Source organism: Porites lutea, chromosome 3 (assembly GCF_958299795.1).
Source record: "Porites lutea chromosome 3, jaPorLute2.1, whole genome shotgun sequence".
Classification (NCBI taxonomy): domain Eukaryota; kingdom Metazoa; phylum Cnidaria; class Anthozoa; order Scleractinia; family Poritidae; genus Porites; species Porites lutea.
In genome coordinates, this window is record NC_133203.1 from 45,406,573 (window position 1) to 45,431,934 (window position 25,362).

At 38.3% G+C, this 25,362-nt stretch overlaps 2 long non-coding RNA genes across 4 annotated transcripts; one reads left to right on the plus strand and one right to left on the minus strand.

Moving 5' to 3' along the window:
• Positions 1 to 1,588: 1,588 nt before the first annotated feature.
• Positions 1,589 to 12,773, plus strand: LOC140929809 (uncharacterized). Of its 2 annotated transcripts, none has more exons than XR_012164797.1 (3): positions 1,589 to 1,730; positions 10,927 to 11,129; positions 12,488 to 12,773. It is a non-coding gene; the product is annotated as an uncharacterized lncRNA (long non-coding RNA). The 2 variants fall into 2 exon arrangements; XR_012164796.1 differs by lacking the exon at positions 1,589 to 1,730 and adding an exon at positions 8,552 to 8,719.
• Positions 12,774 to 14,943: 2,170 nt separating this feature from the next.
• Positions 14,944 to 22,787, minus strand: LOC140929810 (uncharacterized). 2 transcript variants are annotated; one of them, XR_012164799.1, is made up of 4 exons: positions 22,682 to 22,787; positions 18,860 to 19,051; positions 17,341 to 17,478; positions 14,944 to 15,149 (listed from the first exon to the last, which is right to left on the minus strand). It is a non-coding gene; the product is annotated as an uncharacterized lncRNA (long non-coding RNA). The 2 variants fall into 2 exon arrangements; XR_012164798.1 differs by lacking the exon at positions 22,682 to 22,787 and adding an exon at positions 19,348 to 19,480.
• Between the last annotated feature and the right edge of the window lie 2,575 nt (positions 22,788 to 25,362).

The window sequence follows — 25,362 nt, forward strand, 5'->3', positions numbered from 1 at the left end:
GGCAAGTTCCCCCAAGCATCTCCGGCAGCGCGTTCCCTGACTTTAAGGTATAACATTCTTGGATGTTTTACTTACTAAGAGATATCTGTTCTAAGAATCACAGGGAAAATGAATAACAAGACCCCCGTAACAGGGCCTATATTCCTTAACGCTACCAAATTTATATTGCTCAGTGTCTTTACTCTTATAGAGACGACTTGCTCAGAATTTTCGAGAATTTGTTCAAAATCACTGCCGAAGAGTGCAAAAAGTCCACTTCCGGTTGACGTGCGTCGCTCAAAATCGTTGTTGCTCCCCAAATGTCTAATGACAACTAGTACTGTCTTGTGCAACGGTTTTCTTTTACGCTGAAAAATAGTTATATACCCGAAACGTGGGTTTGAATTGTGAAAAGCGAAAGCTAGTGAGGTTTCCTAATTGTTAACGAATCATGACTAGTTTTCTTCCTTTTTTGTCTGTATGGTGATAACCTGCTGAGATTAGGGTCAATTTTCGTTTCGCTTTGTATTACCATTCCGGCGGGTAAGGCGAAACGAAAACCAATTTTAGCGGTAGCCGTTAGAGAGAATGTATGAGAACCGCTAAAACTGGGCCTGATCTCAGGTTAGTATGGTGATCAGAAAATGGCTCACGTAATCTCAAACGGTGTTTTTCGACAAAAAAGTTCAAAGGCGATTGATTTAAGAGAATAAAAAAGGCCAGTTAAAAGACCACTGACAGTCTCCTTCCCTCTTTGCAAAAAGAAAGATAAGTTTGACAAATGCTTCATAGTTTACTGTGTTTTTTAAATGAAATGAGTTACGTACGTGGCTCGTTGCAATTGTGCTAAGAATTAATAAATGGTTTGATTTTAAGTTTTGTTGTGTCTTTAATTGTGTCTGTCGGGGTGAAAATGACCGGTGATGGCGACTTTTTGTTGATAGATTCGTGAACGTTGATTATTTGATGGAGCTACATCGAATTTGAATTTTACTGTAAATATATTATATGCAGTATGCTTTTTGTTTGAACAACACAAATCAGTTACAGACTGTCTTAGACATTTACAAATTATAATTAGTAACAGCTTGTGAAAAGGGGCTTATCCCGGACATTAGAACTATGGTGAAGGCTTATGGCAAAATTTCAATTTGATTTCCCTTGTATTTGAAGAATTCCGCTGAGTTTTCATTCGTTACTGACACGTGGGACGAAATTGCTTTCACCGCGGGCGACAAAATGCGTTCAAACTTAATCAATTAAACAAAACTTCTTCTAGCATGAGCTTACATTGTGTTGATCAATAACAATAGCCTGTCTGAAACAATACTTTCAACAACTTTAACAGCCATGAAGTTCTTAAAGTGCAGTGTATGCGTTAAAAGCCGAAACCAAATACGCAAATTCCGTACGAACGAAAGTAAAAACAAACACACTCTCTCTGTCCGACTTTACTTCCTAGCGCGTAAAAACCTCGAACAATGGCTTTACAATTGAACAAGGAAACGCAATTTTCACAGCGTTGCGTGCATTACATTTCGGCGGAAGCCACACAATTAGAGGTAGGTTTAAATAGCCAGCTGACTCATTTTAAAACACTAATTTGTTGACTAACTTGAAATCAGAGTAACTACTAAGTGCGCGTAAAACATTGATATAGCAATCCCCTCGAGTTTTTCCACATCAACAAGAACCGGGCGACTTTGAGGACAACGAAGCAGTATAGCCGCTATTAATCTGGAATTTGAAAGGTAAATAACTGTTACTTTATTTTCTCCTGGTTTTATTTGACAAATTTTACGGTTTCAATCCGTTCATCTTGATCTCATGCTGTTCGCTTCTAAAAAACGTAACATCTTTCGCAGTAATCTTTGATAATAATCTATTTTCGTTGCGTTTTCAAAGCCTAATCCCGTTGGAACTGTTGTTTCGCGCCCATTTTTAGCTTGTGTATAAGGCCTACAAGTAACAAAGGAAGTGCAAATCATTTCCTATTTTCCTGCGTTGAATAAAAGCGGAAATAAAATATACGATTCGTTGCGATTTAGGCTCCCTTAAATTTTATCAAACTCGATAAATATATCTAGCGTTATTTTTGTTGTTGTTAACCGAAATATTATAGATATAATATAATATAGGTATCGCTGCATCAGGCCACTACTGAAAAGACATATATGACCTTTACAATCTTTTACTATAAATAAAATAAGAATTAGAAAAATACATATGTTTCATTTCTTGTAACAATAATATGCCCCTCCTGGTGCAGAGTTCATGTTAATTTGTTAAATTTTATAGATTCAACTTGTTTTTCCGTTAAGTGAAATACACGAAAAGGTAACACTGGTCTGAATTCAGTTTTAAAGAGGCCGTTTTCGTAAATATTACAGCAATATAAATGAAATGTAACAGTCTTTTAACCATAATTGTGTATTGTTATACAAGGGACAGCTTTAACGACTTCATCTACCATCCGTGGAAACGAATTTGATTCCCATGCTCCTAACACCTAAAACAAAAATAAAAAATTCATTACCAGCTCAAATATTAAGACAACTACAAATCCATTTTCATGTCATTATGTCGGCTTACCCTTTTTGTTGATCCGCCCTTTCAATGAAACAAAAAAAGACATTTTAATGTTCCATGAGTTGAATTTTTTCGGGACCTTTGTAGTTGAATCAAAGCTTCGCCGGCAATTATTAAAAGCTATGTTTCCAACCAAACTGTTGAGAATTGATCCAAATAATTATCAGTTATGCTTTGATAACCTTATCACTTTTGCCTAGCAGTTTAAATTTTTTTTCAGCTATTTCAACGCCAGAAACGAAGGGGCATATTTGAAAATAATAATAATAATAATACGGCAATGACGAGCCTGCTTTTTAACCTTGTTCGTTTAAAAGTAGGAACAGTTTTATGCTTCGTGCGATTCACGAAAGAAAACCTATTCGGAAATCAGCTTGAATGATCGCTTTCAAGTTGAAGGACTCAAAAAGTCATATATAACTCCCGCCACAAAGCGCCAATTCTAGACAATCATACTAAAAAGACTCGATAGAATATCATTTTAAACAAACTCTCGAGTTTTTTGTGTGCCTTTTCCGTCTAGAATTGATTTTGACGCAAAAGGAAGCTGTCAATTGTTTCTTGTCACAAAAGGTTTACATTGTTGCTCTTAAAACATGGCAAAAATTGACTGTTGTATACGAAGCTACTAATTAAAATGTATACATCCGTAAAACAACCAGTATCTTATAAGATGTGAAAACCGTGACATCTCTCAGTATTGCCGGATCAAATATTTCGAAATATTTGAGGAATTAAACAAACGTAATCAAAACCATTGTAAATATAAGACTGTTTTAGGTTTACGAAGCTTAAGGACGAGAAGCGTAGTAGACAAGTCTAACGACCCAAACGAAATAAGTCAACCATCGCATCCTTTTTTAATGAAAATTAAATCAACCGACAATTTTCTGTTTGATCTGTGTTGTCTATGCCTAGCTAAGTCAGTCGGAGAAATAATCGAAGGGTTGATTCAGTCACAATATATACTGTGGGGTTATTCCGATTCTGAGTTAGTAGTGTGGGGAGGGGAGGGGGGTGTTGACGCAATAATTTTGTTTTATAATTTAAGTTGATAAAAGCAATCAATTTTATACCATCGTAAAAAGATTAAAAAGCCGATGTTTCAAGCACTAGCATGAAAACCAGAGCGAAAGTCCAAACGCAACGTCTAAACCTTTTCAATCCTTTCTCTAGCAAATGGACTTTATCTACTCACAAACCAAAATCAAACTGCACAGAGATATCCTTCCAATTATAAGGAAAGTTTTCTTGGAAAGTATAATCTTGTTATTCTGATGTTTTAAAATTGCGGTTAATTTTATTCGAGGTAATGCCCAATTAACTCCTAGTTTCTTTTTCCTTGTTATCATGTTTCGACCTCATTTTCCACTTCACGAGCTCCAGCTGTCACAAAGCTTAAAAAATTTTTATTTTTTCAATATCAAATGCCGGGTTTCGGTGTAAATTTCTATATCGCCAGCCTTAGACCTCTACAGCGAATTTTTTAACTAACAAGCTCATCAAAATTAGTCGAACTTCCAATCGATCTGTATTCAACTGGTGTATTTCTTTTTGACTAATGGTGCCATTATAAGACGATACGTATTGTTCCTTGAAACGTAACATTTTATATGCAAAGAAGCCGCCAAATTGCACCTGCAAAATTTCGGAGAAACATACAAAGAGAAGCAATCAAAACTTTCTTTGCTTTCTAGAGCAGTAAGTGTGTTTCCTTTCGTATAAAAATAAACAATGAAAGTATTGAGTACAGTAATACTGTAAAGAGTCTTACAACTGTTTAGCTTTTGGGTTGAATGAAAGGAAGAACAAAGACTTAAGTTTACTATAAAAGTAATTTCTCTGAATTATCCGCCTTTTCTAGGAAAAAAAAAAAGATTCGAGAGCTAGGTTCAAAATTTACTATCAAACAATGAAGGGGTAAAATACTGTTGTTAACCGATACAATAGGGCCATTTATACGAGGAAAAATAAGATGCGTCTTACATAAGACGCGAACTGTACCATTTATACGAGCATGTCTTATCTAATAAGACGCGTCTTAGCTAAACCGCGTCTTATTTTAGACGAAATGTGCCGTTTATACGGAAAGTTCGCGTCTTATTTATTTTTTGAAATGAAAGCTTCTACCTATCTTAATTAAGGTATTGCTGAATCTAGAGATTTTTTTATAAGCCTTGTTTTCATATAGTTGTCTGGATCGTCTAGCGTCGCTGTTTTGGCACGGGTGCGACGATCGAGACAAACTGTGTATTTCTTTTAGATGGAAATCAACGTAACAATGGATTTTCACAGACTCAAGTAAGAACCACCTTGTAGAGCATGAAAAGTAATATGACAGGAAAGTACTGCTCAGTGGTTTTCATTTGAGTGGTCATAAACACTTAGCTCGAGGATTTCAACCACAGAGTCAAGAATATAGTACCATCTTGTAAAGTACTCCTCAGTACCTCTCAATTGAAATGTCATGAATAGTCACATTTTCAGGGGATTTTATAAGAGATTCACACAAGGTCACATCTTAGGATTTCATCCAAAGACTCAAAAGCTGGAGCCACCTTGAACAGCATAATGAACAGTACCACAGGAAAGTGGAGCTTACTAGCTTTCATTTGAATGGTCACACTTTAGGATTTTATCCACAGGCCCAAAAGTTCAGAGCTATCTTGTAAGTAAAAGACAGTATCAGAAAATTACTGCTCAGTAGCTTTCATCTGAATGGCCACACTTTAGGATTTTATCCACAGGCCCAGAAGTTCAGAGCTATCTTATAGTATAAAAGACAGTATCAGAAAATTACTGCTCAGTAGCTTTCATCTGAATGGCCACACTTTAGGATTTCATCCGCGGACTCAGGCAAAAGTTTATAGCTCTTGATACAGCATATATAATAAACAGTGCCACAGGAAAGTGATCAGTGACGGATTCAGGGGAGGGGCCCGGGGGGCCCGCCCCCTTATTTGTAGACCAAACTGAGGCCCGAGGGGCCGAAAAAAATTTTTTTGAGACCCCCCCCCCCCCCCCCCCCCCCCCCCCCTTATCTAAAGGTCTGGTTCCGCCACTGGTACTGCCTAGTTTCATTTGAATGGTCACGATTTAGGATTCCGTCCCGGCACAGACACAAAAGTTAGAACCAACTTGTACAGCATGAAGTACCACAGGAAGTACTGCTTGCAGTCAGCTTTTGCTGAAACAGTCAAACTTCAGAATCCACTGAGACACAACAGAAAGTCAGCCTTTTCGCAAAGAAGCAATTTGTTATCAAAATGACAGGCTACTGTTTAGGATCCATGCGCAGACTCAAAAGTACAGGAACCATTCCTTATTCAGTCAGTGCTGCGCGATCTATTTATTTCCGGTCACATGACTCGGGCGAATTTGAAAACTTATTTTAAAAGGCGGTGAATGAAGGCATTGGTATCATACTCTATAAAGGCAGACATCTGCTCTTAAAGCAGTGATTTAGTATATTAAGATATCAGTGTGAGTTATTCAAATAGAATGTAAAAAACGACAATGTTGTTTTCTTTCAAAGGGAAAAGTAACAAAATACGATCGCAATTTTATGAATTCCCAATAGCCATAGTGGTATGTTGTGTAGTTAGGACCAGGGGTCTGTTTCTCGAAAGTCCCGATAACTTTTCGGCCCCGAAAAGTTGTTTCGTGTTTGCATTCAAGATCAAGGTTTCAATAGTTTTGAAAGATGTAATAAAACTATCAGTTAACTAAGCAAAATTGACTGTGCTAGGACTGAACTGTGCTAATATTCAACAGGTTTTGACTTTAAAACTTGCCTTCGGGCCCAAAAAGTTTTCGGGCCTTTCGAGAAACGGGCTCTATTACCATGTGTGGACTGAATGCTTAGAGAGTGAAAAAGAATGTGGTTCACTAAAAACTAGAAACAGATGAAAATGACTATTTAAAAATCATTTAGAAGCTTTTGTCCCTTAAAATATAACAACTAAATAAAATATTTAGCACTTTAATCACAATTACTTAATTGACGGTTTTCATTGACATATGAGATCGGTGGTCACTGTTATTTGGTGAATCAATTTAATTGAAAACTATGATTCATTAATATTGAAAACTCCTGTCATGTTCAGCCTTAATTGTTATTGGGACTTAATGCCATTGAAAAGTTAGCGTCTTTTGTTCAAAAAAAGTTTTAAAATACAGAGCGTGCCTTTCCTAAGGGTGGATTTCCAATGACTGCAAAATTTTTACGTTCTATGCGCGTAAAATTTACGTGCGTAAATAAAATAAAGGCGTAAACGTAGAAGCTGAATCTCACCTTTTGAGTTTACACGCGACACTTTATACATTGCCCCTATATTTCGGGAAACTTACGTGTGCACGCATGTAAAAATAACACGACAGTGGAAATACCTTAAAGATTGGACGCGTTTTTGGTTACGCACGTTAACGCACGTAAATTTTAATCATGTAAATAAAATAGAGGCAAGATATAATGTGTTGAGATTAAACGTGAAGTTAAGCGAGGTTCTACTTTTACACTTACGTGCGACCTTTCAAACATTGCCTCTATTTTGTTTGCGAACGTAAATTTTACGCACGTACGCACGTAAAAATTGCTCGACAGTGGAAATCAACCTTAAGCGAGTACCCTAAGTGAAGAGACTTTGCGGTCCTTTAAGCAAGTTGGTTGATAACGCAAAGTTCCACTTACCTCTTCACTAAGAAAGCCTATTTTGGGGAAATCGCCAGGTGGTCGCTTACGAGACCATGTAGGGTCTACGTACGATATACGAGAGCCTGGAATATTCTGTTTCTCGAAAGGAAAGACTGTCTACAATGGACAATTGGGTTCCTTTCGTTCCCTAAAAGTGTCCTAAAACTACTGCAGATCAGTTTTCGAAGCTTTATAAATACTTAAAATGAGACGCTCTAAAACTGTGGTAGTTTCTTGGTGGTGTGGCGGTGATGATTGCGATCATTAAAGATTGATTTCCACTTTCGCGTAAGTAGTTACGTGCACGTAAATTTTACGCCCGTAAATAAAATACAGGCAATGTATGGACGGTCGCGCGCAAATGTTAAAGTTGACCTCTCTCAATTTTAACGTTTATGGGTGGCCTCTCATCATTGCACCTACGCACGTAAATGAAAACTGAGACACCAGACAACACCCACACCGCGAAACAAAAGCGAACCAATAATGCATGGTTTTAGCAACTACAAGAAATACCCAAAAGTGTTCATTCTTTTCTTTTCTCAATGGTTTACAACAATTGTAGGAAAATGGTGATGACTGTAGAATAACCTAGAAAGTGAGGGGTTGACTTTGTTATTCTGTTATTGTACTGATTGTATTGTAAGCCTTATTCCCCGGTGGAAAAAAAAACTATTTAAGTCACTGAATAGTTGATATATATATATATATATATTTAAAAATTTTGTGGTTTTCAAGTATCCAACATGTAAGGTCTACAACGTGCCTTCTTGCTCAACTCAAAAATCGCAAAAGACCTCATAAATGTTCTAGCAGTTGCAATGCTTGTCTTAAGGTATTCTGACTAAAAGTTTGCATCGCACCGGGAGTAAGAAGAACTATAGAGACTGCCTAATTAAAACGTTCCGTCCTGTTTCTTTATGATACCAGTATCAAAACTAGCATACAGTAACTGTATTCAGATTATTCAACATTTCATCAGTGTTACCCGAAATATCGCTGGACGAAAGGGATCTATAGCTGCCTATCTGTGTAAATTACTATTCAGAATTACTGCAAATCAGATATCATGACGCTATCAAAACCACATCTTCATTTAGCGCAATTAGTAATTATTCCCTTTTAAGAATAGTTATTATCTGTTTAGGTGTCAGTTGTATTTCAGGAATTTGCTTTTTATCATTTGATACACTTTTCCATTCTTATCTTCCACCTACGCTAAAATTGAAAACAAAAACAGAAAACACAATTAATTTCATTGGTTTTTAAGCGACTTAGTTACATATTTATAGTGAGTTACTCAGAACCAAACTTAACACAGGTGAGTCTCTTTTTCCCTTACGGTTTTAGAAACGTATACATTAACAAGCCGAAGAGTAAAAGATCCACTGCAACTCGAAATAATTCTATTCAACAGCCGACTCTCCGGTATTTGCATGAGCTAGTCAGAAGCCAAAGGTAGGTTAAAGTTAAAAGCTATTTCAATTTGAGTTTTGGTGTTGGATGAAAACAGTGAAAAGAAAGTCTGAAAGTAATACTTTTAAAATCGTAGTGCTGCTTTAAGTTTCCCTTAGTGATTAAGAACGCAATGTCAAATCACGCGCACCCCAAACTTCTGGACAAGTCAATCGTATTTTATTGTTATTACCAGCCGAGTGTAGCAGTATCCTTGGCAGTATAAATGGGTAGAATATTACAGAACATGTATAAAATTTATTGGGTCTTTTGTAGAGTTCTCAAGGGTAAGGGGACCGAGAATTTCAACCATCAGTCTTGTTTTCAGTTATGGTCCAGTTTTTCGTCAGAATTTTCAATTGTGTAAAGTTATGTAAATTTTTTCTCGCACTAGCTAAAACGTTTCATACCGCTCTGAATTGAGAAACAAAACAAAACTCAAAATTAAGCAAAGAAAGAAAGAAATTAAGAGGAGCGACAGAATAAAGAGAGGAAAGAATTTAAAGTTAGTTGCTGGCGGCGGTTTTTTTCTTTTTTCTTGACTTGCGAACAAGCTAAGAGGGGAAACTAAAGGCTGCTCTTGTCGTAGACTTCACTCAAAACTTCACAGTGTTTTCTTTGTTATTTTACGTAGTTAATAAGTCCAAATTCAACATAAAACGGTCTTTTGGTGCATCATTTGGCCGAAAAAGGGGTTTTTCAGGACAGAAAAAGTGCTCCACGTGGGCCGTCGAATAATTAAAATTACATTATTTAGGATATCGTCAATTAGTTTAATACATTAATCAGACACCGGACTACAACAAACGTTTGTGCACAGTGGATATTACTAACGTAAACTAGATTAACTTTTTGTGCTAAGGACGCGGGCGGGATTTAACAACTCACCTGTGTACAGCCTTAGTGGATCATTATCATTGTTAGCTATCGTTTCACAAAGTCGTGCTACTTTTTAATTTAAGAAGATAACCACATTCTTTCCGCGTCCATAAGAATCTTAGCGTTGTTACAGTAACACTTGAAATGTTTTTTTGAAATCCAGTTTGTAGACGTTTTTAATTTTTTTCGTCATTATTTCACTCTGACCATGAGGCACATGTAGTTAGTGGTTGAATTGGGGAAAAGTAACTGGGCACGAATAGAAAGAGGTCGGTAAGACTAAATCTGTAGGTTCTCAACAACAATAACAACAACAACAAGTTTATATCAAATTATTATTATTATTTCTTTGATCATGATGGTAGAATGTTACTTTACAACGATAAAGGTCTCTCATAACCCAAGCCAAAAAATATTTTATCTCTTCGGCCGATAGCTTAAGGAGCGGTAACCGGCTTTGAGGGAAAGTCGGATTTACCGGCAGTAAATTGTGTAGTAAGATGCCAGGGGCCGACACTGTTTTTTGTCCTGGAATTGATCTTCTTTAAAAATGTAGAGCTAATTTAGCATTCACACTAAACAAATTTGAAGCGACACCTCCTCTGCACGTTCTACGTGCCTATGTTTTACCTGATAGGCTGTTGCACCACAAAATTCATTGTCTGTTCTTCTAGTCCACTCATTGATTATACTGATATTTTGATAGCATTTCTTTTTTATTCGTCTGCGCAGACGTGCACATGTACGAAGCAGTGCTTCCATTTTCTCTGGAGAAGTATTAATAATTATAATAATTAATAATTAAAAATTTATAACGCGCCTTTTCCATGCAAATATGATCAAAAGTATTGCAAAATAATGTAAAATATGAACTATAAGGCTGTAAAATCGTAATTTGAAGGTTGCGAGCTCTCTCCTGACCGACTTCACTCACCAAAATAATTCTAGTCATGCAAATAAAGTTTATTTTTGTTGTACGACACGCACCTTTCTAGCTCCACCCTTCCCCTGCTACTCCCTCACCTGCTACTCCGTTTCTGCCCAACCACCGCAGTTATCTGACCGATTAAAGGTCATCTCGCCACCAAGAGTTCTACTCGCTGCCAACAAACTCGCCACCAATTGTGTAGCTTGCGTAAGTTGAAGATTGGGAGCAAGTCAAGTACTCCGAGCATAACAATCCACTCGTCGATGAGGGTTATCGTCTGAGATCTCGTCTAATCCTAGCTAGGTGAGTAGACTGTGTCTTGGTGGCGAGTCTTCTTCTTGGTGGCGAAAAGTTTTGATGGCGAGGTGACCGGATACCATCTGACCAGCTTCATTGTTTTCAGGGAAAAAACATGGACAAAAGAATTTTTTTCGCTCTTGTGATGGTATGGTTTATTGTCATGGTGATAGTCGCTGACAACGGAGCAAACGCAGGTTGTGATATTAGCATACTTAGAAAGAGACATTTTTCAAGATGTAAGAAGGACGAAAGAACAAGAAAAACTACAGAGTTTAAAGAAAAGTTAAGAAATCTACAAAATGCAAGGTAATTGTTTCCGCGTCAATTGAGTGTTTTCTCTTTATCGGACACCAAAAGTTGGTCCATGTAGCTCTTCGATCATTTTCTCGCAAAGGTGGACACCCATCATAGATGAAAACCTAGTTGTTCACAAAACCAGTGAAAATTTTGCGCCAAATAGAACAGTGCCATTTTTCGCGAGCGAGGCCTTGCACCAAACAAAAATGCTTTTTTGCATTTGAACCATATTTTTTTCATTCGTTTGTAACAATTAAGTTAAATGATCTAGGCTTTTTACAGAACTAGAAGGTACAACTGGTACTTTTCTAATTCTTTTTTCTTGCCAATGAATTGAGTTAACGCTGTGGAACAGTTCGGACACCCCCTCGGGGGGAGGTCGTACTCCCTATAATAGCTTATACAGGGGGACTCCATCTGAAAGGGGTAACTTTTTCAGGCTTTGGGTATATGAAGGGGTAGGGATTTAATTTGTTGAAGTCTATGAAAGAGTAGGGAATCTGCCATTTGGGTTTGTAAAATGACCTAAAAAGGGTTACGGAAGACGCTTATGGCTGTGAAGAAGTCGAGAAAGTTTTCATGTTTTGTGATCGATTCATATTTTAAATAACAATGACGGATCCAGGGGAGGAGCCCGGGGGACCGGTCCCCCCCCCCTTATCTAAGCCTCTGGATGACCGCCCCCCTTATCTCAAGGTCAGGATCCTGCACTAAATAATATACATTTCTAAAATAGGTATATAAAAGGGTTACCATTTGTCAATGAAAGGTATACTAAAGGAGTACCTTTTCGTCAAAAATCGTATATGAAAGGTTAGGGGGTTGGACCTCGGGGCGGAGCCTCCTCGTATAAACCTTTGTTGAGTGTCCCCCCCCCCCCCCTCTCCGGGTGGGACAAACGAAACCATCTAAAGAAAATAAAACAATTTTAAAGAAAGAGAGCAAACTGGTGCAGGGAGTCGAATAGTACGGTGCGGATTTTTACGCTGTAGACAACTCTGTCTAAGATGGACACTTTTGGGACAGTCACTAAGTTGGCCTGTTCCAGGCAACCTCGTCCCCAGGGCGCTTTTTCCTGGCTTTGGAAGCCATGGAAAAGCGGCCTGGGGACGAGGTTGTGTTCCAGGCTCTCAGATAGAGTACGAGACGCGAAAGTGAAAGGAAAGCAAAAAGTTGGAGGGGCGGGAAAAAGAAAAAAGGAAGATGTCCGTCTTATAGAGACTGGGAAAGTCAAATAAAGGGAATAAAAAAGGCAGGGACCAATTTTAGGTGTCCTTTTTACAGAGGTGTTCGTCTTATAGAGGTGTCCGTTAAGGGAAAATCGACTCTACCTAAAGCGACTATCTAATCCTAATTTTACTTTGCAGAAATCAAGAATTTGAGGAACGTGATCTTGGTGACTTCTTCAATGATGATCAAACAACCAATATGTAATATAACGTAATCGGTATCACAGTTAAATTAGTAAAATTACAGCTCATCCGATGCTTCTTGCAGCAATTTTCATTTGAGTAGAGGCAGTAATGCTTCAATTGCTTGGACATGAATGGCTTTTACATCCCCAGATAAACGAACCTCATCAGTGATATATTGTTAAGGTAAAATATTAGGAAATTTAAAAGTAAATTCAATTAAAATTATTTATAAAACCAACGTTTGTGAAAATGATGTTATTGATTTGCACATTACCTGAATTCACCATTTTCATCGAGACCATAATGCACCTTGCCCCCAAATTTTTATATCACCCTGGTTTCCTACTTCTCCTGGGTATTATAGTCATCCCAATTTTTTTCTTTTTCTTGGGGGGTGAGGAGGGGGGTGGGGGGGGGGGGGGAAACAAGGTGCATTATGGTCTCGTTGAAAATGGTCAATTGTCGAATTATATCTTTAAACATCCCTCTACTGAACAACAAAATAGCTACTTTTTTTCATTTTACCTATTTTGAACAGGATGCGGGGAAAATTCTAAGTAGTTTTAAGCCTGGGTAAATGGCTGACATAAGCCAAAACTGCTTTGTCACTTACAGTTTTAACAAAGCGTGATGGACCTGAGCACGTGACCATTTTATTGGAAATCTCCAAATACTATTTGATGCGCTGTCGACAGCATAAAGATATTATTAGGACATTAGTATTAGGATATTCTGACTCTATGAAATATGCGCTTGGAATGCTGTCATTTGCCCTCAAAAAAATTTGATGGTAATAAGACATTAATTTAGCCTTTGCTATTCCTGGTTATTCTCAATCAGAAATGCTCATAAATTTACTCATGCAAAGTAAATTCACCACCAGTCAGCCAGTTTTCTTACTTTTTCAATTTGGAGACTTTCATTGTCAAGTCAAAAGTCAGCAAAACTCTATGTTTAGTAGACTGTTTACAGTCCCATACTTTTCCCATAAGATCTCAGAGGTTATAGCGGCCATCTTGGTTTCAAAATGTACTGAGGGGGTGGGCGTCAGGGGTTGATACCGGTGGGGAAGGGAGGCCTCGTTCCCTAAGTAGTTTTGGTACTTAAGCCCCCAAGGCGAGACTCCTCACATTTGAAACCAATATGGCGGCCAGTAAGGGTGGGTGCTCGATCCCGACGATTTTACAGAAAAATAAGGGACTGAATCTATTACCATTTGATTTTCATTTTCTTTTTTTACATTTTCTCTTATCTCAGTCTTCTCGTCTTAAGGATTAGTCTACTGTTTTATCATTTGGCATTGCCCAGTCCTGAGGCCTCATTTTCCCGTGCTGCCAGGTTGTCTATAAGCGTTTCGGGTCACGTGGTCCGAGCGAGTCGTCGTTCGTCCCGGATACGTTACCGAAATGCATTGGCCGAGAAGGCCTAGGAAGGCACAGTGCGGGGACTACAATACCGAAAGTATTACCCACCCATTTTATTTTCAGAACACACTTCTGACTCAGGTCTTTAACGACTTTAACCACTTGAGCGAGTGGTTATATATTATTAATGGGATGTCTTTTTTTCCTCGGAAAAACCATTTATGGATAAGGAAACCGAATAGACTCATATCCTCTAGCTTGCGAGCAAGCTCTCCTAATTGGGCGAGTTAAGCGAGTCTCGCGAGAACGTGTGAGCGAGCGGCGAAGCCGCGAGGGGCAGAGGAAAGGCCCTCGGCCCCTCGCTCGCGCGTTCTCGCGAGGCTCACTTTGCTAGCCCAATTGGAGAGCTTGCTCGCAGGCTACATATCCTCCTGGCTCATCCTAGTTATACTCCACGATTTCCAATTTTCCATCCAACCCTTCGCGCCTCTACGTACGGAGAGGTGAGAGACCTTTCGTTACAAGTCAGCCCTTGAAAGTATTGACCAGACCATCTAGTTTATCCTTCCCGGGTCGATTGCTTCTAATGCAAAAGGAGCTACAGTCTTTGACATTCGCCATTTTCACATCTCCCATAATTCAACTTATTAATGAAACGATAGGGACATATGGTAGGAAAATTTGCATATAAATAAAGCATGCAAACTTAAAAAGGTAAAGTTCTTCACTGCTGACATTTTCATTTAGGGAAGGTTTAAATCCTCAATCAGCAGAGTCTACTTTACCTTGCAATGGATATCCGACCGTCCTCTGGCCAAAATTTCGAAATGGTCGCATTTCAAGTTCAGTTGACGTGACATGGTGATTGATTGCTAATTGTAATGGCTTTGAAGTGTTTACTTTCTTTGTCATGCAATCTACGTTTAGTTTACTCATGTAGAAATCCTGGCAGCCCGGCAACAACATGGAAGGGTAAAATGTCTTGTGCATGCCCTAAAATCATTCTGTAGGATTTTACTGATTTAAGAAATTTTATCACTAACATTTTCGAAATAATACATCTTTTATTGAAAAATGAGAATACATATTTCGATGGCATTTAATTAATTACTTCATAAGAATACGTTCAAGCGATATTACATGAAATTTTGGGAAATTTTGTTTATTAGCAACAAGAAAGTTCTGTCCACCATGCTCATATTAGCAGTGATCACCAAACTTTTCAGATGCCTAGGAAGCTCAGAAAGTATCTGTGGAGAGAATGTCATAAAATAAATTACATTAAAAAAAGTGTTTTAAAAGCGCAGAAGCCAGTTATGGTGGACATGTGGAATTCCTTAGTCTGCCTGAGCATTCAAAAGAAAGCCACTGAGAAGTACTTTCCTGTGGTACTGTTTAATATACTGTACAAGGTGTTTCTCACATTTGAGTCTGTGGATGAAATCCCAAGTATGACCATTCAAATGCAATCTACTGAGCTGAGTACTTTCCTGTGGTACTGATACTGTATAAGGTGGGTGAATGAAATCCTAAAGTGTGACCATTTGTATGAAAGCTACTGAGCAGTAGCTTCCTGTGGTGCCGTATTATCATGCTGTAAAAGACAGACAGACAGACCGACTAAGCCAGACTAAGACAGACTTAGCTGATCGTAACCTCTCAAGTTTTATGAGCAGAGTAAATAGTTTATTTGAAAATTATAGACCAAATTCTAGCACTTAGCGAAAACAATACAAACCTTACCTCCCATCTCAGATCAAATGTTAAAAAAGCTTTATCATGCCATCAATTATTGTTGTTAATTAACACAAACCGAAAACTAAACTTCGACGCCTCTTTCAAAAAAGATATCAGACAAGAATTCCCAAGATAAAATTGCCATTTGATAAATTTCGTCTAGGGAATCAGACTTTACGTATTGAAACGGGCAGACACTCATTGCCAAAGACCCCTATGCACCTAAGAATCTGCCCTTTCTGTAACTCTGGTGAAACTGAAGATGAAAAACATGTTCTGTTTTCCTGCAGTCTTTATAATTATAGAGAGTTTAAGCTTCACGTATTCGGCAGACGGCTGGTCATCTTTTAGTTGAGAATTTCTCAAAATAGAAAATGAGCAGATAAAGACAGTTCAAAACAGTTTGTATGGACAAAAACATTGCCTGAAACTACTAATTTATGTGTAGATATAATGAACGGTAAAAGGCAAGTAAAGAGGAAACTTGGTCACGTGGTGCTAATTGTTGGTTTTCACATGGCGTCACTAAAATTCAAACTACAAAACTATCGATCCTAGTGAGATTTTACTTTCATGGTGTATTAGAGCAGCTGAAAACTAGTTTTCAAACAAATTTTCCCTTCAAAAGGGTTCTTGGTTTTGTAATAGAGTACGCTTGAATTTCTAAGCTTTTGCGTGACGCAGCATTTACATGACGGCCGAGAGAGCTGTCATTTAGGTTAAAAAAGTGACTTTTTTCCGAGGAATTTTGCTATCTGAAGAGTTAAAGTGTTAGAAAAAGTATTACTTTAATGTTTATGAGTTCCTCTAGGAGTAAATTCGCGCTTTTCTAGCAAAAGTCGGTAACAGATGTTTCTTTTGGTTTCCGTCCGTCATGTTGGAGCTCATCCGAATGAGCTCCAGCATGGCGTCTCCATACAAAGCTCTATAAATCTGGGTAAAACATTTCCTCGGATATCTCGCATACGAATTTTTCCTTCGATCCAAATCTTGGCGAGGATCTTTGTATGTTTACTTCCTCTCATTTCCCAGATTCTGGACTTTATCTGTCGAATGGTTTTGATTTTTATTTTGATCTATTTTGGATGGCGTGACGCTGAAAACCAGCAATTGACGCAAACGTGATGCTTTATCTTTATACTAGATTAATTACAAAAAATCCTTTTTTTCAAAGATTTCAATCTATCCTCAAAAAAGTATCCCTTTTTAATAATATTGATCCCTTTGTATGCAGACTTATTTCTGCTTTTATTTTTTAATTGATGAAAATTAGACATGAAACGTCACTTTTAGAACAAAATGATATACATTTATGATCTTTTATAATCAATCTCTTTCTTTTAACCTCTAGCCCTAGTATTATTGTTAAGGTAATGCCTTGTAAATCATTGGAAATACCTAAATAACGTGCCATTGTTGTTGTCGTTAAAAGGTGACTCTAATTTTCCAATCTGTGGATGAAGTCCTAGAATTGTTGCGTACCCTGTTGAAGACTCGAGAAACTGAATCAGACCCTGAATCAGAGGCACATATCCATTAAGGGCAAAAGAGGGATTGCCCCCCAGAATTTTTACGAGAGGACATCTATCAAATAGCCTGCGAAAACAGACGTTTTGCGAAACTTCTCAATCGGCTAGGAGCGAGTAGAGATGGCTGTATTTGCAGCCTTTTGATTAGTAGGACAGAAAAAAAATGAACACCAACCAACTCGTTTATTTTCCACAGCTGCCATAGCGACATTGCCACCCCTGTCGTTTAGAATGTACTTGTGAAAATCTTGCTGTATATTCGTCACCGAGTATCTCCTTTTCCTGTTCGACATCATTTTGACCTCGCGCTAAACTAAAAGAAAATATCTCTCAGATTTCTTTTCGCGATGAGACTTATATACCACTACCAAGTTGCGTTGACCAGTTCTATACCGCAAATCCTCTATTAAATCCCCCGGCCGGGGGCTTACTAGTTTTAAGCCCATTTTAGGGGAGGCTTAATAGGGACGGGGGGCTTATTTGAGAGAGGGATTATTTTATGTAGAAAAGACGATGGTATTAGTGCTCGATAAAGAACTAGAATACAAAGTGGAGAGGCACAAGAACAAGAAGGTTGGAGGTCATACAGCCGAGGATCAGAATCAAATCCGAACTTCCCGTCGGTAAATAAACCATCCCGGATCAGTCCGCAAGAAGTTTTACAGTCGTAATTGATAAATACAGTCTCTCATTTAATAGTGAAGAATAATTAGGGAGTGGAGGTGGAGGGGGGGGGGGGGCTTATTAACTTTCTTTCCCTGAAAAGAGGGGCTTATTAGAAGGAGGGGGCTTATTTGAGAGGGGGAGGGGCTTCATTTAATAAAGGATTTATACGGTATATCGTTGTTTACTTGATCCAGGAAAAGGCTAAGGACCCGTTTTCTTGGAAAAAACATGTCACGTGTAGAAGAGTCATCCTCCCAGCCGAGTCATCTTCGGCCAGCGTTTACATGAGCCAAACGACAACTGTAAATTCGATGCCGAAATTTTCTCAATTTTCACGAATCCCCAGTCTGAAGAAATAACCTCATGCAGTGTCAACGTAGCCTTGATACATTGGAACTTCGATATAACGAAGTGCCAAGGGACTGGCAAAAGTTGTTCGCAAAAACGAGGTTTCGATATATCGAGGTTGTTTTCCATATACTTTACTGTTACTGGGGCAAAGAAAATCGTTCGTTATACCGTAGACTACGAGTAGTCCCTCATTTTCTCTCATGCAGGGATAGCAGAGCGAGCCAGACGCGAGCGCGCGTGTCTCGCCTTTCTCGCGTGTGGTGATTGTCACGCGCGCTCGCGTCTCGCTCGCTCTACTGTCAGTGAGGCAAAATGAGGGACCACTCGTAGTCTACTTACACCGAGGATTTCGAAATAAAGAGGTTCGTTATATTGTATCGAGGTTCCACTGTAGTGTGTGTTTTTTTGTTTACAGGTCGCGGATGGGTCTATAGCTGGGAGGACTCATAAATGGTTGAAATAAGCAAGTGAATGAGCTTACAGGATTATATCCTGCGGTTAGGGGGGTGTTGAGGGGACAGGGTTAGGGGTGGGGGTAGAGGGTAGGGGAAGTGGCAGAACCACAACGGTCAGGAACGGACGCCAGTTCAGAGCTGAACAATGTGATAGGTTCTGTCCCATTTCCAATTTAAATGGTACAGTTCGGTTAAAAATAGTAAATTTAAAATAGACAGTACCTTCTATAACTCGGATTCTGTACATCAATACTCTTTTCACTGTATACGTCTCTTAGCATAGGCCTACCTAGCAACCTCTCCCGCAGAAGACCAGCCTCACTTGCGTGAAGGAAGAAGAACAAGGAGACCAAGACGAGAAATGCTCTGATACACGAGTACATTTCTTCCGTTCGAAGAATAATCTGATTCGACCTGAAACGAAATAAATTTTGAAACACTAAAATAACTTTGTTGTACAATGAGTAGAAAACTCTCACCTTTGTGGCATGGTTAAATTTTTAAAAAAAGTCCGGACAAATTTTGTTTTGCTAAAGCAAGCCCTTCTCCTCGAAGAAAATAGTGCTCTTTAAAAATCCAACCTTTCTTGACAAAAGTAATCCTCGTGAAAATTCTCGGTTTTAAATAAGACTGAAAATAAATTAAACATACCTTAGCAAATCCTTTGCCAAGCAAAATCTCAGTCGTCTCGATGACTGTTATGAAATTACCCTGCTTTAGCAGCGAGAAGTCCAATATCTTTAAGGTTACTTCCCCGTCTTCTAACCCCTCTCTTTTATATAATGGTTTTAGGATCAGTTATAGTTTCGCGTCGGCGATATTTTCAGTTCCGGCCTGCCAACAATAGCAATCAATTTGTCTTTTCTAAGATTCCGCACAGAAATGAAGACAAAAACCTAATTTCAGTTTTTATTAACTTTGAAAAGGCAAATATTGTCCCGAAACGGTTTGTGCCGTTGTTATAACTGGTAAAAAGTAATTGAACACATGGCATTGCAATCTTTATTTCCGGCTTAGGTGGGATGATAATGTACTGATGGGGGAACATTTAGCGCTCGCTGGCAACTTCTGTAAGTTTTGCAAATAACGCAAATCGTTACTCGAATAAATCGCCTATCTAGCTTTGTGTTTTTGTATCTTGCTGTAACCTTCGTTTTCGCCAAGTTTTACCTTAACGCAGAAACTTGAATAAAGTCAACACCTTTCGAAGGCTCTATGCGTTAAGGCCCATGACATTTTTAAACAGTGACGTTCAAATGAGGCCTCAAACGCAAAACGAGTTGAACATTTTCTATCCCAAGGGTGGCTTCAAACCGAAAGCTAAAAAATCGTAAAGATCTTTTTGGTGTAAAACGTGAATAAAATAAACCACAGTGTAGTTTTAATTAACCCATTTTCCATTTTTTTCTCGTGCTTTGGGTTCAGTTATAACTTGAGAGAAGCTAAACTATAAGTATGGGCGGTAAAAATTTACGGGAATCTTTATTCTGAAACATTTAAATTTGGCAAAAAGTTGGTGTTGGTATTTAGTTGGCTCTTACTTCATTTCTCTTATTAGTTCCATGAAGCCAAAATTTACTATTCCTCAAAACAAAAAAAAAGTTTATCATTCACGCGTTCTTTCTTTACAAGTGACTGAGAGAAAAACATGTAAAAATTAAAGCTTTTCTAGCTCATCCTGAAGATCGCATTTTAAATAATTGCACTAAAAGAGGGGCATTTCTTGTCGATGGAAATGTATAGTCTTGTTCTGGAAAACTACTTCTATTTCAAAGTAAAACATTGTTACACTTTTCCGCCATGTTAGTGCTTTCTTTCTCGCAAATCAAGTATTCTACTCAAAGTCAATTTTGTAAGCTTCCTTATTTATAAGACACAGCACCTTGTCATCACTTTTTAACTTGAGAAATTATTTTTCAACATTATATTCTTGAGTAGTTCTTGTTGAGCACGCCAACGCTGGAAAAAAGTTATTAACTAACGCGCGAAACAGGTGAAACACTGACCCTAGAGCTATCTAACAAGAGCTAGTGGGTTCAATTCTCTAAAATACACATCTTTTCGTCCTTCCGTTAATTTAACAATTACCTTATTGCTTTACATGATGGATTTAATAAACACCTTTTCCGGCTTTACTGTACTGACTCATGTCAATAATAGAATTCTGAGCGGAGAGAGCTTCCAGAATAATTTATCTGCTGGGGCAGGAAATAAAAAAAAATGTTTTTTTTGTTGGTATAGTCAATGAAATTAGGATTATTGTTAATTTAATAATGGCGTGGTTAACACAGGAAAAAAGAAAACTTAAAACTAGCTCTCTATTTGCTACAAAAGTTGATTTTGAAGAATTTGTTCAGCCGGTTTTTTATTTGACTTTCTAAAAGCCTAGTTCTTTTCCGTTCGATAGAATCATTGATCACAGATCCTTGCAATTGAGTAAAGACGATTGTTGAGTTTCAAGTGCACAGCTGCCGGTAGCTATAAATATATCCTCCCTTTTTAAGCGTTACAGTGAAAAACAATTGAGCTGAGCTTTCCATAAAGGCGGATTATATTTGAGTCACTTAAATGGCATTACAAAAAAACTTAAACATAGCGAGATATGTAAGTCAAGCTATAAAATAACATTTTTTACAAGAAGTTATAGTTTCACCATTACCAACTGAAGAAAAAAATATTTGTGAAAATTTTTTTCCGATTTCACGTGCAGGATCAGGCTCTGTTATTTTCGACGAAATTTACTCATTTGAAGAAATTAAAGCATTCATGTAGTTTTTAACCGCTTTAATCAACTGTAGGCAATGCTTATACTGTCAAATTCCCGTTTTATTTGAAGCATTTCGTGTTACTTGGTTGCCATAGTCATTTATTTGTTGTTGAGTTAGGGCGCTGATAACTTTTTGGAGGTGTATTCAGTGGTTGAAACTATAACGGATTCGGCAAATTGTTGTGTGGTTTTGCCCGTCAAACTTAGTCCTAAGTGAAAAACCACGTGGACGCTGATGTCAGTTTTGGATCACGAAACTAGACTAAAAATAGAGCTATGGCAGAAGTAAGTCATACGTATATAAGAGTTGAGTGTATCTCGATCAGGTCAACGCCATTTCGAAAAAAAGGTTTGCAATTAAATACGTGTGACTAAGGCTGGGCTACCAAGCACCCAAGCACTAGGAGTATCACTAACAACGTTGAACTTTTCATGAGAAGAACCAAACTTGGTAAGTTACGTTCATGAAATGGTTCGACGTCTGGCTCATTTAAGTTTGACTGAATGAGTATGGATCGTCTAACAAGCTCTAGCGCGTTCTATCAGCTTCAGAAGGCTGGAACGTCTGAAGATCGTCTCCGTGAAAAGTTCGACGTTTGACCTAGGCCTACTTGTAACTTGCTTGTTTCGAGTAACTTGGTTGGAATGTTGGAATCAATCAGAAGCAGTCTAATATTGATTTTCGTCCTTTTTCTATGCTTAATGAAGAGCGAATAATTATTCTCTCTCGGCGAAATCAGTAATCAAATATAATTTTTCTCATTCAAGCTGAGACATGAAAACTATGAGGACAGAAAAAAATTACTAGAAATAAGTGCATATACAATGAAAATGCCTAAATAGTAATTATAAAGGCCAATATATAGCTGGCTGTGCCGACTAGCTCGCAGCATAACTCATCCTAAGCGAATCTTTGATTGGGGAAAAATTGTTTCATCAGCTCTAATGCTAAATCAGTTCTATTATCTCTTCACTACCCTCTCTCCTCTTCGACTGAAAGATGTCCAGGACGAGACCAGATCAAGCTTAGAGCAAGCTCTCACGTGGGGGAAGGGGTGAAATTGATTATTGTTAGGCAAGAAGAATATTTTCTGTGTGTTAGGAATGTTTTTCTTTTAAGTCCCATGTAAGGTTCGACTAGCCCAAAATGAACTTCACCCGGCTTAGAGTGTACTAAACTCCGAAATAATCCTGTGTTCATTTTAGATTTTTTTCAAAACATAAAGACGTACTTAGTTTAAGACTATAGGAGCATTGTTACACCATTTCTAAGATACCTTGAATTTTTGAGTCCCTACTCGTAATGGAGTGAAAATCAGTCTCGCCACTGAGTTTAAGGGCACCTAGCACTGAAAACGGCTTTCCATTACTTTTTATTGCATATGGAAATATTGTGTGAACAGTTAACAGTTACTTAGCTTTATTTGTAGAACGCCTAAATTGCGGAAATCGTCAAAAAGAATATATCAGGTAGTCGGTGAATATTGCTGTCATAGCAATTAGGCTTGTGTCATTAGAGTAACTTGGAGGCTTTTTATTTGATCATTCTGCACAAAGACGGGCCGCAAATGGCAGTTCAATTAAAACTAATAAAAGCGATTGGCAAAAGTAAGTTAACTGAGTGTCTTAAAAATATTGTAGCTAACGGGAAGGAAGGGAGTAAAAACATGTTTCCGACTGTCTTGTTACGCGAGGAAGGAGGCCTTCGAGTTGTGGCTCGCTTTCGTGACTTACACGACCCGTGACATAAATGACACCTTCGTGACAAATCCCCGGATGACAGGAAAAACTCTCCTTTGCTGGTAGCTGGAGAAATACAATATTGATCAGTCACATTAGCATAAAACCATTTATATCTTTCAGAAATAAATTTCATTTAACGGGAAAAAAGGCTTATTTTCTCGGCGGTCAGCAGGAAGAAGAAGTGGGAGGAATACGAGGGAAAATAAGACGCGAACTTTCCGTATAAACGGCACATTTCTTCTAAAATAAGACGCGACTTAGCTAAGACGCGTCTCATTTTAGAACAGCCCTTAACACCTATTCTTAGATAAGACGCGTCTTAGCTAGGACGAGAAAAACTTCGTATAAATGACCTTCGCGTCTTAAATAAGACGCGAACGTATAATACGCATGCGTTAATTTTTGGCGGGAAAATTTTCGCGCCCGTTGGTTGCCGTTGCTAAGGGCAACACTCACATGAAAACGAGTCAACAACAGAAATAAGACGCGAACCATTTATGCGAGCTGTTTTCGTCTTAAATAAGACATGCTCGTATAAATGTTACAGTTCGCGTCTTATTTAAGACGCGTCTTATTTTTCCTCGTATAAATGGCCCTAATATGTCAATAGTTATTTAGCGTAAGGGAAAACCTTTTACTTATCGGGGACACCAGAATACAAAAAAAAAAGTGTTGCCTGATGTTAAAGAACAAAAACACCGAAAAGGACTAAAACGAACAGTAGTAGTAAAAATGAAAAAAGGTGAGACAGAGATGGGATCTTGGGGTGTTGGCCGGGATATGTGAATTTCAGTTAAGTTGTTTTTAGAGTTTGTAATTATGGAAGTCTAATTCCTGAGACGTCCGCATATCTTAACCACCTAGTCCACACGGTCAGCCTTAAAGCAAACAATGCGGAATATTGCGATGACGACTGTTGAATTCTCTCTTGAAAACACGGAATAAAATTTTGCAGACCTCTACGAAAACGAAGCTCCGAATCATTTCAAACACGTCGGCAAGGGCTAGATCAGGCGTTTCCCTCACTGTCCCATAAATGTTTCTCTCACGTTTTCAGCAAGGGAGAGGGTAGGTAGATAAAGGGGTTTTCAGTTTGTTTTCAGTGTTGGGGCCAATAATTTCCGACCTTTCACGCTGCCCTGGCAGTAAGCTTTGTAACAACAATATACGCGCAGCACGTATGTAACAAGAACTTTTATTGGGGAATTTAAATAATTAAAAGCTTCATGGTTGAGCAACAGATGCTCTGCTACTAACCGGGATTTTTCAATCAAAAGGATTCTTACTTCGTTCAGGAACATAGTTTATTGCTGGTCTTGACTCACTCAGTTAAAGGCAGGACTTCGAGCTTTACTGAAAGGTGTATTGTCATATACGAGTTACAGCCAATTCATAGTATTTGGACAACTCACTCTCCTTTGCGAAATATTACCAGAAGGAGGAAATTCTAAGTATGCTGATCAGGAGTTCGCACCTTTACAACCTAAAGCTGATTTGTTCCATCAGCGGGTTGAAACACCTACATGAATTGCTTTACGATCACAAAGCTTAGCCATATTTTCTAACTTCAGAAAATTCCACTTTCTAACTGAAAAACCTCTTAATGATAAATAAGGAAACAGCTATCCAAAACACCAATATTTCTCAGCCAAAGCCCTATACAGTTAAAGACTCCTTAATTCGGGTAGAGAAAAGAAAAGTGTGACAGTATCAGTCAGTATGTAAGTTTGATCGTTGGGGCCAAAAAAACTGCGTAATAGAGAGGTGTTTGTATTAGAGAGTTCAGCGTTCGTCGTTAAGAGAGATTTGACTGTAGTTGTTTTTTAAAATCTTATCATCAGCCGCTTGAAACATGATTTGATCTTTATTTTCCTTATATCACCATTTATTACGCGGCCTAGATCAGTTCATAGAACCTTTATTGACAACACGACACTGCAATTGTCGTTCGCATATAGTTTGCAATATGAAAGCGGGTCTTTTTTGTCCAGCAGTCACTTGCCACAGTGCTTCGCGGCAAAACATAATATAACATTAGATTCGTAAGATTTACACGGATATTTTCTTCCGAGCAGCCTGGCACTAATGAAAAAAAATGCACCATCATACTACTAATATTGCCCTAAAGCTCATCTCGAGATTCTATTCCCGGAGCGGAGAGGGGAGGTAAGGGGGGGGGGGGGGGGGGTACTTGGGGGTCAGAAAATTCGGGTAT